Source organism: Cinclus cinclus, chromosome 4, assembly GCF_963662255.1.
Source record: "Cinclus cinclus chromosome 4, bCinCin1.1, whole genome shotgun sequence".
Classification (NCBI taxonomy): Eukaryota; Metazoa; Chordata; class Aves; order Passeriformes; family Cinclidae; genus Cinclus; species Cinclus cinclus.
In genome coordinates this window covers 65875521-65881520 of record NC_085049.1, presented here as the reverse complement: position 1 = coordinate 65881520, position 6000 = coordinate 65875521, and positions in this window count along the sequence as shown.

The following is a 6000-nucleotide window of genomic DNA, read 5'->3' as shown; positions in this document are numbered from 1 at the left end:
CCCGAGCTGAAAACCTGCTACATTGCGGGCTGGAGAGCCACCCCGGGCAGCGGTCAGTGCCCCACGGGGCTGAGGAGGGGTTGGCAACCACAGGGACACGGCCGGGCCGGCCCGGGGCAGAGGCCAAAGCAGGCCCGAGCCACATCTGGGCCGTGCCCCGGAGCCTTGGGCAGGGCCAGAGCGGGACAGGGGCACGGCCCGGCCCTGGGCAAGGGGCTGTGCCCAGGCCGGTGCCGGGTGCTCAGTGCCCTCTGTGCCCGCAGCCCGGAGCCCACGCCTGGTGCTGCAGGAGGCCAAGGTGCGGCTCATGGACTTCTCCAGCCCAGGACTCCTCCAGCAGAGCCTCAGGTGTCCCAATCCCAGGAAAAGTCTCTGAGAGGGACAGGAATGGGGGCAGCTGGAGCTGCGAGTCCTGGAGTCTTGTGGAGCTGCTGCAGGTGCCACCCTGAGCTGCAGCTTCCACACAGAGCTGTCCCCTGTGTTACCAGCTCCTGGCTCTGAGCTGCCCCATCCTACTGCCCCCACTGTGCCCTGGGTGCCAGGAGACTGGGATCCCTGGATCCAGGACATGCCCTCTGATCCAGTGGGATCCTTCAGGTCCCTCCCACCCAAACCATTCCAGGGTTCCACAGCTCTGAGCCCCCCTGTGCCCTACCTGAGGCCACCATGCCCTACACATGGAACCGGCCCCTGTGTAACATCAGCCTGGCCTGGTGGCACCATGGGCACTGCCAGGGCGGTGGGCACCAGAGGTGACACCTCGGTCCTGCCTCTGCCACCTGCGCTGGCACCGATGGCTTTGCTGGGACTGCTCGTCCTGCTGGCCCTGACCTGGCCCGTGGGGGCCACCTGGGACACGTGCAGGTCAGTGTCCCCGGGGGGCTCAGGGACATTCGGGGGGTCCCTGGCACAGCCTGGGCACAGAGGAGCCCCTTGGGGGTCCCTGTCCCTGCTGTCCCCGAGCAGGGCATTGATGGCTTTGTGCTTCCAGAGGCACCTGCGGGCTCCGGCCCATGGCCTTCGACCACAGATCGCTGGTTCCCGAAAATTCCCAGGACTCTGACTATGGATCCTGGGATTCTTTCGAAGACACCTCGCAGGACATGGGTGGCACTGGGGTCCACCCAGGGGCCTGGCCTGGTGTCATCAGCATCCAGGCCACCTTGGACAATGGCACGTGGCACATGTGCTCGGGGGCACTCATCCACCCCCAGTGAGTGCTGACAGTGGCCAGCTGCTTGGTTAGGGCAGGGTAAGGAGGAGCAGGGACAGGGATGGGATCCCAACAGGGAAAGGGATGGCATCCCAACAGGGACAGAGATGGGATCCCAGCAGGAACAGTGTTGGGATCCCAACAGGGAAAGGGATGGGACCCCAGCAGGAACAGTGTTGGGACCCAGCAGGGACAGGGATGGGACCCTACAGGGACAGGGATGAGAGCCCAACAATATCAGGAATGTCCCTACAAGAGGATCAGGGATGTGCCCATGAAAGGTCACAGATGTCCCCACAGCAGGGACAGGGATGACCCCGCAGCAGGATCCTGGATGTCCCTGTGGCAGGGACAGCAATGTCCGTAAGGCAGGGTCAGGGATGTCCCCATGGCAGGGACAGGTGCCCAGCTTGCAGCACCCTGTGCTGTTCCGCGGCTGCCTCCCCTCCCTGCTGCGGGACAAAGAAGGCTGCGAATGGCTGGGCTGGGACAGCCCAGGCATTCCCTGGTCCTGCCTCTGCTCCCTGTCACTCTCCATGGCCCTCCCACTGCTGTCTTCCACTGGAAGGTGCTGATCGGGCCCACGGATCTGGCTAAGCCGGGCCACAAGGCCGAGGTGTTCCAGATCAAGCAGATCCTGGTGCACAATGGCTACGTGGCCGCCACGGCCAGGAGCAACATTGACCTCCTGAGGATGGACCAGCCCGTGGAGTGCAGCGACTACATCCAGCTGGGCTGTGTGCCCGACAGCTCCCTGGCAGTGCCCGAGCTGAAAACCTGCTACATTGCGGGCTGGAGAGCCACCCCGGGCAGCGGTCAGTGCCCCACGGGGCTGAGGAGGGGTTGGCAACCACAGGGACACGGCCGGGCCGGCCCGGGGCAGAGGCCAAAGCAGGCCCGAGCCACATCTGGGCCGTGCCCCGGAGCCTTGGGCAGGGCCAGAGCGGGACAGGGGCACGGCCCGGCCCTGGGCAAGGGGCTGTGCCCAGGCCGGTGCCGGGTGCTCAGTGCCCTCTGTGCCCGCAGCCCGGAGCCCACGCCTGGTGCTGCAGGAGGCCAAGGTGCGGCTCATGGACTTCTCCAGCCCAGGACTCCTCCAGCAGAGCCTCAGGTGTCCCAATCCCAGGAAAAGTCTCTGAGAGGGACAGGAATGGGGGCAGCTGGAGCTGCGAGTCCTGGAGTCTTGTGGAGCTGCTGCAGGTGCCACCCTGAGCTGCAGCTTCCACACAGAGCTGTCCCCTGTGTTACCAGCTCCTGGCTCTGAGCTGCCCCATCCCACTGCCCCCACTGTGCCCTGGGTGCCAGGAGACTGGGATCCCTGGATCCAGGACATGCCCTCTGATCCAGTGGGATCCTTCAGGTCCCTCCCACCCAAACCATTCCAGGGTTCCACAGCTCTGAGCCCCCCTGTGCCCTACCTGAGGCCACCATGCCCTACACATGGAACCGGCCCCTGTGTAACATCAGCCTGGCCTGGTGGCACCATGGGCACTGCCAGGGCGGTGGGCACCAGAGGTGACACCTCGGTCCTGCCTCTGCCGCCTGCGATGGCACCGATGGCTTTGCTGGGACTGCTCGTCCTGCTGGCCCTGACCTGGCCCGTGGGGGCCACCTGGGACACGTGCAGGTCAGTGTCCCCGGGGGGCTCAGGGACATTCGGGGGGTCCCTGGCACAGCCTGGGCACAGAGGAGCCCCTTGGGGGTCCCTGTCCCTGCTGTCCCCGAGCAGGGCATTGATGGCTTTGTGCTTCCAGAGGCACCTGCGGGCTCCGGCCCATGGCCTTCGACCACAGATCGCTGGTTCCCGAAAATTCCCAGGACTCTGACTATGGATCCTGGGATTCTTTCGAAGACACCTCGCAGGACATGGGTGGCACTGGGGTCCACCCAGGGGCCTAGCCTGGTGTCATCAGCATCCAGGCCACCTTGGACAATGGCACGTGGCACATGTGCTCGGGGGCACTCATCCACCCCCAGTGAGTGCTGACAGTGGCCAGCTGCTTGGTTAGGGCAGGGTAAGGAGGAGCAGGGACAGGGATGGGATCCCAACAGGGAAAGGGATGGCATCCCAACAGGGACAGAGATGGGATCCCAGCAGGAACAGTGTTGGGATCCCAACAGGGAAAGGGATGGGATCCCAGCAGGAACAGGGTTGGGACCCAGCAGGGACAGGGATGGGACCCTACAGGGACAGGGATGAGAGCCCAACAATATCAGGAATGTCCCTACAAGAGGATCAGGGATGTGCCCATGAAAGGTCACAGATGTCCCCACAGCAGGGACAGGGATGACCCCGCAGCAGGATCCTGGATGTCCCTGTGGCAGGGACAGCAATGTCCGTAAGGCAGGGTCAGGGATGTCCCCATGGCAGGGACAGGTGCCCAGCTTGCAGCACCCTGTGCTGTTCCACGGCTGCCTCCCCTCCCTGCTGCGGGACAAAGAAGGCTGCGAATGGCTGGGCTGGGACAGCCCAGGCATTCCCTGGTCCTGCCTCTGCTCCCTGTCACTCTCCATGGCCCTCCCACTGCTGTCTTCCACTGGAAGGTGCTGATCGGGGCCACGGATCTGGCTAAGCCGGGCCACAAGGCCGAGGTGTTCCAGATCAAGCAGATCCTGGTGCACAATGGCTACGTGGCCGCCACGGCCAGGAGCAACATTGACCTCCTGAGGATGGACCAGCCCGTGGAGTGCAGCGACTACATCCAGCTGGGCTGTGTGCCCGACAGCTCCCTGGCAGTGCCCGAGCTGAAAACCTGCTACATTGCGGGCTGGAGAGCCACCCCGGGCAGCGGTCAGTGCCCCACGGGGCTGAGGAGGGGTTGGCAACCACAGGGACACGGCCGGGCCGGCCCGGGGCAGAGGCCAAAGCTGGCCCGCGCCACATCTGGGCCGTGCCCCGGAGCCTTGGGCAGGGCCAGAGCGGGACAGGGGCACAGCCCGGCCCTGGGCAAGGGGCTGTGCCCAGGCCGGTGCCGGGTGCTCAGTGCCCTCTGTGCCCGCAGCCCGGAGCCCACGCCTGGTGCTGCAGGAGGCCAAGGTGCAGCTCATGGACGTCCAGCTTTGCAACAGCAGCCGCTGGTACGGGGGGGCCGTGCACCCCCAGGACCTGTGCGCGGGGTACCCGCGGGGCGGCATCGACACCTGCCAGGTGTGGGCGTGGGCACAGGGTCTGGGGCACAGGGACCCCAAACACAGCCCCATGGAATCCCTGACACCCAGCACAGGGGTCCCAAACACGGCCTGGCACTGGCTGGGCGTTGCCCGGTGTCCTCCCATCCCAAGGGCCCTTCCACTGATGAGTTTCCCTTCCCCATCCATGTGTCCCTTGCCCATCCGTGTGTCCCTGCCCAGTGTCCCCTTGTCCCCAAGGCCTGCCACTGCCCACAGAGCCCACCTGGTGCTCCCAGCACCCCCAGGTGTGGATATCCTGGAATATCCATTCCCTGCCCAACCCTGCTGACTGTGCAGAGATGAGAGAGAGCCCACCCTGAACCAGCCCCATCCTGCTGCCAGCCTGGAGCCCCCAGCCCCAGAGCAGAGCCTTCCCATGGGAATCCAGCCAGGAACGCGGCTCTGGCGGGGTCGGGATGGGAAGAGCAATGGCAGCAGCCCCTGACCCCTCTCTCTGGGTGCAGGGGGACATCGGGGGACCTCTGGTCTGCAAGGACAACGTTGGTGACTACTTCTGGCTGGTGGGACTGGCCAGCTGGGGCCGAGGCTGTGCCGGGGCCAAGCGACCCGGGGTGTTCACCTCCACCCAGCACTTCCACACCTGGATCCAGGTGCAGATGGGATTGCTCCCACCAGGAGCTGATGTTCCTCCTGCAGAGCCCTTCCCACTGCCACCCCCGGAACCAGAGGAAGAGCCTGAGCCGGACTCAGATTTGAGCGATCTGGAGAATCCCAACCCAGAACCAGAGGATTCTACGGTGATTTCATTCCAACAACAAATCCTGGGGAAATTCCTGAATCTGGTGCTGGAGCTCCTGCAGTTCCTGAAGGGAAAGAAAACCTGAGCAGCAGGATGAGCTGATCCAGTTCTGGCAACCATTCCCAGCTGGGGCCATGACTGTGGTGCCCAAGGCAGCCCCCGTGCCCAGGGCTGCTGTGCCCTGTCCGTGCTGAGCCCTGGGCCCACCCCAACGGTGAACTCAGTTTGTCTTTGAATTAGAGTTGTTCCTGTTTCCAGCTGTCCACGTTGTCCAGTTCAGTCTCCTGGGAAAAACAAAGATGGGGCAATTTGGGAAAAATGAGTGAGGTTGGGGGCAGATGGGAGGCAGCCAGGGAGGGGAGGGGAGGATGGGACTGCCAGATGGAGAGAGGGAGAAACTTCTCCAGCCCAGGACTCCTCCAGCAGAGCCTCAGGTGTCCCAATCCCAGGAAAAGTCTCTGAGAGGGACAGGAATGGGGGCAGCTGGAGCTGCGAGTCCTGGAGTCTTGTGGAGCTGCTGCAGGTGCCACCCTGAGCTGCAGCTTCCACACAGAGCTGTCCCCTGTGTTACCAGCTCCTGGCTCTGAGTTGCCCCATCCCACTGCCCCCACTGTGCCCTCGGTGCCAGGACACTGGGATCCCTGGATCCAGGACATGCCCTCTGATCCAGTGGGATCCTTCAGGTCCCTCCCACCCAAACCATTCCAGGGTTCCACAGCTCTGAGCCCCCCTGTGCCCTACCTGAGGCCACCATGCCCTACACATGGAACCGGCCCCTGTGTAACATCAGCCTGGCCTGGTGGCACCATGGGCACTGCCAGGGCGGTGGGCACCAGAGGTGACACCTCGGTCCTGC